Source organism: Camellia sinensis, chromosome 11, assembly GCF_055761805.1.
Source record: "Camellia sinensis isolate YWXY chromosome 11, ASM5576180v1, whole genome shotgun sequence".
NCBI lineage: Eukaryota > Viridiplantae > Streptophyta > Magnoliopsida > Ericales > Theaceae > Camellia > Camellia sinensis.
The window spans coordinates 144,441,738-144,447,862 of record NC_138971.1 but is presented as its reverse complement, the minus strand read 5'-3'; positions in this window follow the sequence as shown (position 1 = coordinate 144,447,862).

Sequence of the window (6,125 nt, the reverse complement as noted above, 5' to 3'; positions counted from 1 at the left end):
AAAGCAAATACTACGGCCGCCAATTCTAAGTCATGGGTAGGATAGTTTTTCTCATGAGGTTTCAACTGACGAGACGCATAAGCTATAACCTTACCCTTTTGCATTAATACACAACCCAAACCCTTATGCGATGCATCACTATAAACATGAAACTCTTCGTTACCTGATGGTAGTACAAGTACTGGTGCTGTAATTAACCTCGTCTTCAGTTCCTGGAAGGCTGACTCCCGATCTTTAGTCCATTCATACAGTGTTCCCTTCTTAGTCAGTTGCGTCAATAGAATTGCAATCCTTGAGAAGTCCTTCACAAACTTTCTGTAATAACCTGCCAAACCCAAAAAACTACGAATCTCGGATACATTAGTCGGCCTCGGCCAATTTACTACGGCTTCAACTTTGCTAGGATCTACTGCAATACCCTCTTCATTAATCACATGACCCAAAAATGAGATGGTAGAAAACCAAAACTCACACTTGCTAAACTTAGCATACAACTTCCGCTCTCTCAAAATTTGTAAGGCAAGTCTCAAATGGTTTTCATGTTCAACATCACTCTTGGAATAGATCAATATATCATCAATGAAAACAACTACAAATTCATCTAAATATGGTTTGAAGATTCGGTTCATTAAATCCATAAATGCAGCAGGGGCATTGGTCACTCCAAAAGGCATTACTAAAAACTCGTAGTGGCCATATCTTGTTTGAAAAGCAGTCTTCTCAACATTTTCGGCTTTAACTTTAAGCTGATAGTAACCAGACCGAAGGTCGATCTTAGAAAAGACTCGTGCTCCTTGTAACTGATCAAGCAAATCATCAATCCTAGGTAACGGGTACTTGTTTTTAATGGTGACTTTATTGAGTTCTCTATAGTCAATGCAAAGACGGAGTGTGCCATCCTTCTTCTTAACAAATAAAACAGGTGCTCCCCATGGTGAAGTGTTCGGCCTAATAAATCCCTTATCTAACAACTCTTGCAATTGCAGTTTCAATTCTCTAAGTTCAGCGGGGGCCATCCTATAAGGCGGTTTGGAGATCGGCTGCGTTCCCGATATAATATTGACAGTAAACTCTATTTCTCTATCGGTCAAGTGACCAGGCAATTCGTCCGGAAAGACGTCGGGGAAATCATTAACAATCGGGATGTCGGCTAAGTTAACATTTCCATTCTGATCACTCAGTATACTACACAAGTAACCTCGACACCCCTTCTGAATTAACTTACAGGCCTTAATGGACGAAATCAGGTATGGTGGGGGCACTATCCCTTTACCCTGGAAAATAACCTCGGCTAGGTTTGGGGGTCTCAGTGTGACACTTTTCGAAACACAATTAATAGATGCATCGTTTGCAACTAACCAGTCCATTCCCAGTATGACATCAAAATGAGCTAGGTCTAGAGGCATAAGATCTATTAGCAATTCAACATTCTCAATCACAACAACACATGCTCTGTAAATGGATGCAACAATCATAGATCTCCCAGATGGAGTAGACACAGATAACACATAATCAAGGGGCTCTAGTTCTCTATTAATTTTCTCGGCAAACTTAGTAGATATAAACGAATGAGTAGAACCCGAGTCAATCAACACATAGGCATCTTGGGAGCAAATTAGTAACATACCTGACACCACTGCCTCAGCATTCTGAGTGTCTCCTGGTACCAATGCAAACACTCTGCCCTGTCTCATCTGTCCTTTCCCAGCATTTCCCTTCTGAACGGAACCCGAGGTATTCTCTCATTTCTTGTTGTTATCAGCCTTTGTCTTAGGGCAATCCCTCACATAATGGCCCATCTCGCCACATTCATAACAGGCTCCAGACGTTCGTCGACAGATCCCGAAATGCTGTTTCCCACAATCCGAACACATCAGTTTAGCACTCCCTTCCTGCCTTAGGTTACTAGTACTGCCCATGTTCGTTCTCTTCTTGGTGCCCAGCTGTCCTCGGCGATTGTCATAGTTCTGCCTCTTTCGCTGGTTTTCTCCCGAGCTCTGGTATCGGTTCAGATTAGCTTCGGCCTGAATGGCTTTGTCTAATACTTCAGCATAAGTCGGCATATCAAGCAAGTTGACCCGGTCTTGAATCGGTCCACGAAGCCCACACTCGAACTTCCTGGCCTTCATATATTCATCGTTGGTCATGTGAGGTACAAACCTTACCAATTCAGTGAAAGCGCGGTCATATTCCGCCACTGTTCTGTTGCCTTGCGTCAGAGTATGAAATTCGGTAGCCTTGCGGTTTCGAACACTTAGGGGAAAATGTTTCTTGTAGAACAACTCTAAGAATCGGGTCCAGGTCAAATCTGGATTGCTCCCTCTAACCATCATCCACCACCTGCGGGCGTCATCGTCTAATGTGAATGTTGCTGACGTCACTTTCTGTGCGTCGGTGCTAGGGAAAATCTCGAATAACTTTTCCATTTCCAAAACCCATGCCTCAGCCTTCATCGGCTCTATACCCCCAGAGAACCTCGGTGGTCTCATCTTCTTGAACTCCCTGATCAAAGCTATCGTCCCATCCCCATACAAGGCTGGTTGCAAGGGAATTTGCGGCACTGGAGGGGGTGGAATTACATTTCGGCCGTTGGTCTGCTCGGCCTGAGTCGACGTAGCACTCGCGAACTGCTGTCTGGTTTGCCTCAACTTGCGGGCCAAACCTTCAACTAATCTTTCCAATCTGTCCATTCTGTCTTCGGGCTGATCTCGGCCAAGCGGTGGTCTACCTCTCCTCATGATGCTATGAGTATGCAAGGTATGACTTTAAAACAGTTAAGCAAATAACCACATAGGCAATAGCAAATAAGTATATCAAGACAATGCACACTTCACTTAAACAACAAATACCATGATGCATCCCTAACATCTTTCTAAGGGAAATCCTATGCTCTTCAGGACTCAAAGTGTGTGAATAGCGTATACCGAGGAACTTGTGCTCTGATACCATTCTGTCACGACCCCAAACCGCCCCTAGTAGTTTGGTGCCGTGATGGCCAGTAATCCGTAATTACCGAAGGCCAACTTTTCAAAACTTAACACAATCAGAGTATGGATATAGGGGGCGCACAAATGCGGAAGCAATAAACAAATACAAGTGGTCCATAAGAGCTGTGCGTAGATCAAAGCAATGCCAAACATTCCAATTAACTTTACAACTTAAATACAACAAGGTAAAAATACATGTTACATCTTGATCAAAAGGCTTCTCGAGCCGACATATACAAAATACAGCTAATACAAGTCAAGAAGCATGATTTTCAAGATTTGCCGACATGCAAAGCAGGGCATCGCCGACGTAAATACAAAAGTAAAGCCGACATAAGCACGAATCCAAAACAAGCATCCAAAACGATCTAGGCGTCGCCGCCGTCCTGCTCATCACCTACATATATATAGAGGGGTGAGTACAAAACTCAGTGAATGGTACTAATAATAAAGGTTTGCATGAATATAGCAGAGGTCTTTCAAAATAAACTCATCAACTGTAACAAGACGAGGGATGAACCGTATTCATCAATCAAATATTACAAGTATCCAAAGATGTTTACTGACAAAGGCAAAACAAGGAATGAACCGTATTCATCATTCAAGTATCATAACATCGGCGAAGCAAGGGATGAACCGTATTCATCATTCAAGTATCATAACATCGGCGAAGCAAGGGATGAACCGTATTCATCATTCAAGTATCATAAGGCTGTACGATCCGTAATCGTTTGGTCAAAAGTATTGCGAAAGTTTAGAGTCCTCCAATACAAGGGACTTGTGCACTTGGTACCGCGAAAGTTTAGAGTCCTCCAGTACAAGGGACTTGTGTTACTTAGGCCCGTAGCCCGATTTAACAAGGACCGTATCCTTTTACACATAGTACTGCGAAAGTTTAGAGTCCTCCAGCACAAGGGACTTTCCGAGGATAACAATCAAACAGGGCCATTTATTCATGCTTAGCAAATACCACGTCAAAACAAACAAAACAAGATTTATCAAAAGCAAGTATAACATAGCTTTATTAGAAATACCACTCACCTAGTTCTTCAGGTGTAGACTCAAAGCAAATATCAAGGACCTACAATCACATGGCAAGTCACATTCTCAAAGCAAGCTCTACATACATGCAAATGATCTCGGCATTCTTGCCAGATCCAAGTCAAAGACAAAGCAAAACAAGCTGGGAGCTTAATCACTGCTCCCGTCTCTCGAAAGCACACTGGGTACCGCCCAGGACTAAGCTGAGGTCCCGTTATACAAAGTCAGGAAAAACCTGGGTTTTCCTTTGAAGAGTATAAAGAACATGATCATTTGAAAGATGAATGCAAGCTCACAACTCGATACAAAAATCTGAGTTTTCATGCCAAGAGTTCGAAATATATGGACCTGGGTACCCATTCAAGAAAGTCATGCAAGAACAAACACAAAACATGGTTTTCGTTCCAAACTTTTCGATCAAAATGAGACTTTCTTCAAGAACACATGAAAAACCATTTTCTCTTTCCAAACCAACTTCAAAACGATGCATGACATGCAACACAATTTCGATCATGCAATGCAGCTAGGTAATCAGCAAGAACAACCAAAGGAGATCAAGATTCTAACCTCAAAACTCGGATCCAACGGTTCAAACCACGAAGATCAAGCTTGGGAGACTTACTCTCACTCAAGAACTCCTCTAGAGCTTCTCTCTCTAAGACAAAGATTTGAGACAAGGAAATGATGTGTTTCAAGGTCTGCCGGCTGTCTTAACAATCAGCTCGGACACGTGGCATTATCGGGTTGGTTCAGCTCCAAAAAGGTGATTGATAGACAAGACAAGTCTCTGACAAATCGTATGCAGCAAGCCCGGGTAAGACACATCGGCAAAGAGATGACATCGGCTCAAAACAAGGATCTAACAACAGGATAGAAAAACATCGGCTAGGGAGGACGACACTTGACTAAGCTGTGCCACACCTTGGCCGGGGTGTGCCACATCTCGGCCTAGGCCATACCTGCCTGCGGACAAGGTTCAAGTGCAAAACATCTCGGCAATGAATGCCCGAGGTGAAGATGGGGTTGAACAAGATCTCAAGATAGTTCTAAGTACAAGGGTCAAAGGCGGACTAAGCTCAAAATGACCTCGGCTACGCACACACACATACACTAAGCAAGGAACAAAATCATGCAAGCAACTTTAAGCAAATCAAGGCAAGACAAAACCTTCAAATTAACATAACAAGCAAGACCATGCAAGAATGTATGCAAGTATGGCAAGAGTAAGGTGAGGGTTGTTACATATGTCGTAGCGTTGCTGGTATGTGCAATGGTCAATGTGACGAACACATACATCATTTGAGAAACAAAACAGTCTTGCTTTATTGTGGGCTTATTTAATGTATTCTTTGATGTGTTGATTTCAGTTTCTCATTTGTGAACATTCGAGCATCATCACCCCGGAAAGGCCAAATGTGACACCAAGATTTTGTCGATGGAACATTGGCGCAGTTGCGGGGAAATTGAAAGGGATAAATTTGTTGGCAGAAAGTTGCATTAAGGTAAGGAATGAAAGCTTTGGGTTTTTTTTTTATTTGTGTGCATCCCATGATGTTTATGGGTGTGTTAATTTGGATTTTCCGTAGGTGCATTGTGGTAAACTTGTTGGGACAATATATAAGTGTCATATTCTGAAGTTGGCTGCTGTTGCGACTGATTCAAGATAAGCTGGTCGAATAACAATGGATGTGGATCTAGCTAACACATGCGATGGGCGTGGGGCTGCTGCTGATATAAATGATGTGGGCAGTGTGAAGCCAAGCTTCAATTGTTGGCAGCTTGATACACCTAATGGTGGTCCCAACAAAATGGAAGGGGTAGTTGATTATGGGAACAACAATAGTGGTACACCAACCAGTAAGGAAAAAGTGGGTGGGAAGACGTGTGTAGGCAAAGATGTGTGGCCGGTATTGTTCCCGGATCTTTTAGACCTATCCAGCACTCCGGATGCCGAAGACGTTGGCACAGAACCTGCAAGGGTGAATGATGAGTTAAGAACTACTCAACTGAGAATTATTGAGTTGGAGCGTGAAATGAAGAATAAAGACACACGGGTACATGAATTGGAACATCGTGTTGAAACGTTGGAGGGACTAC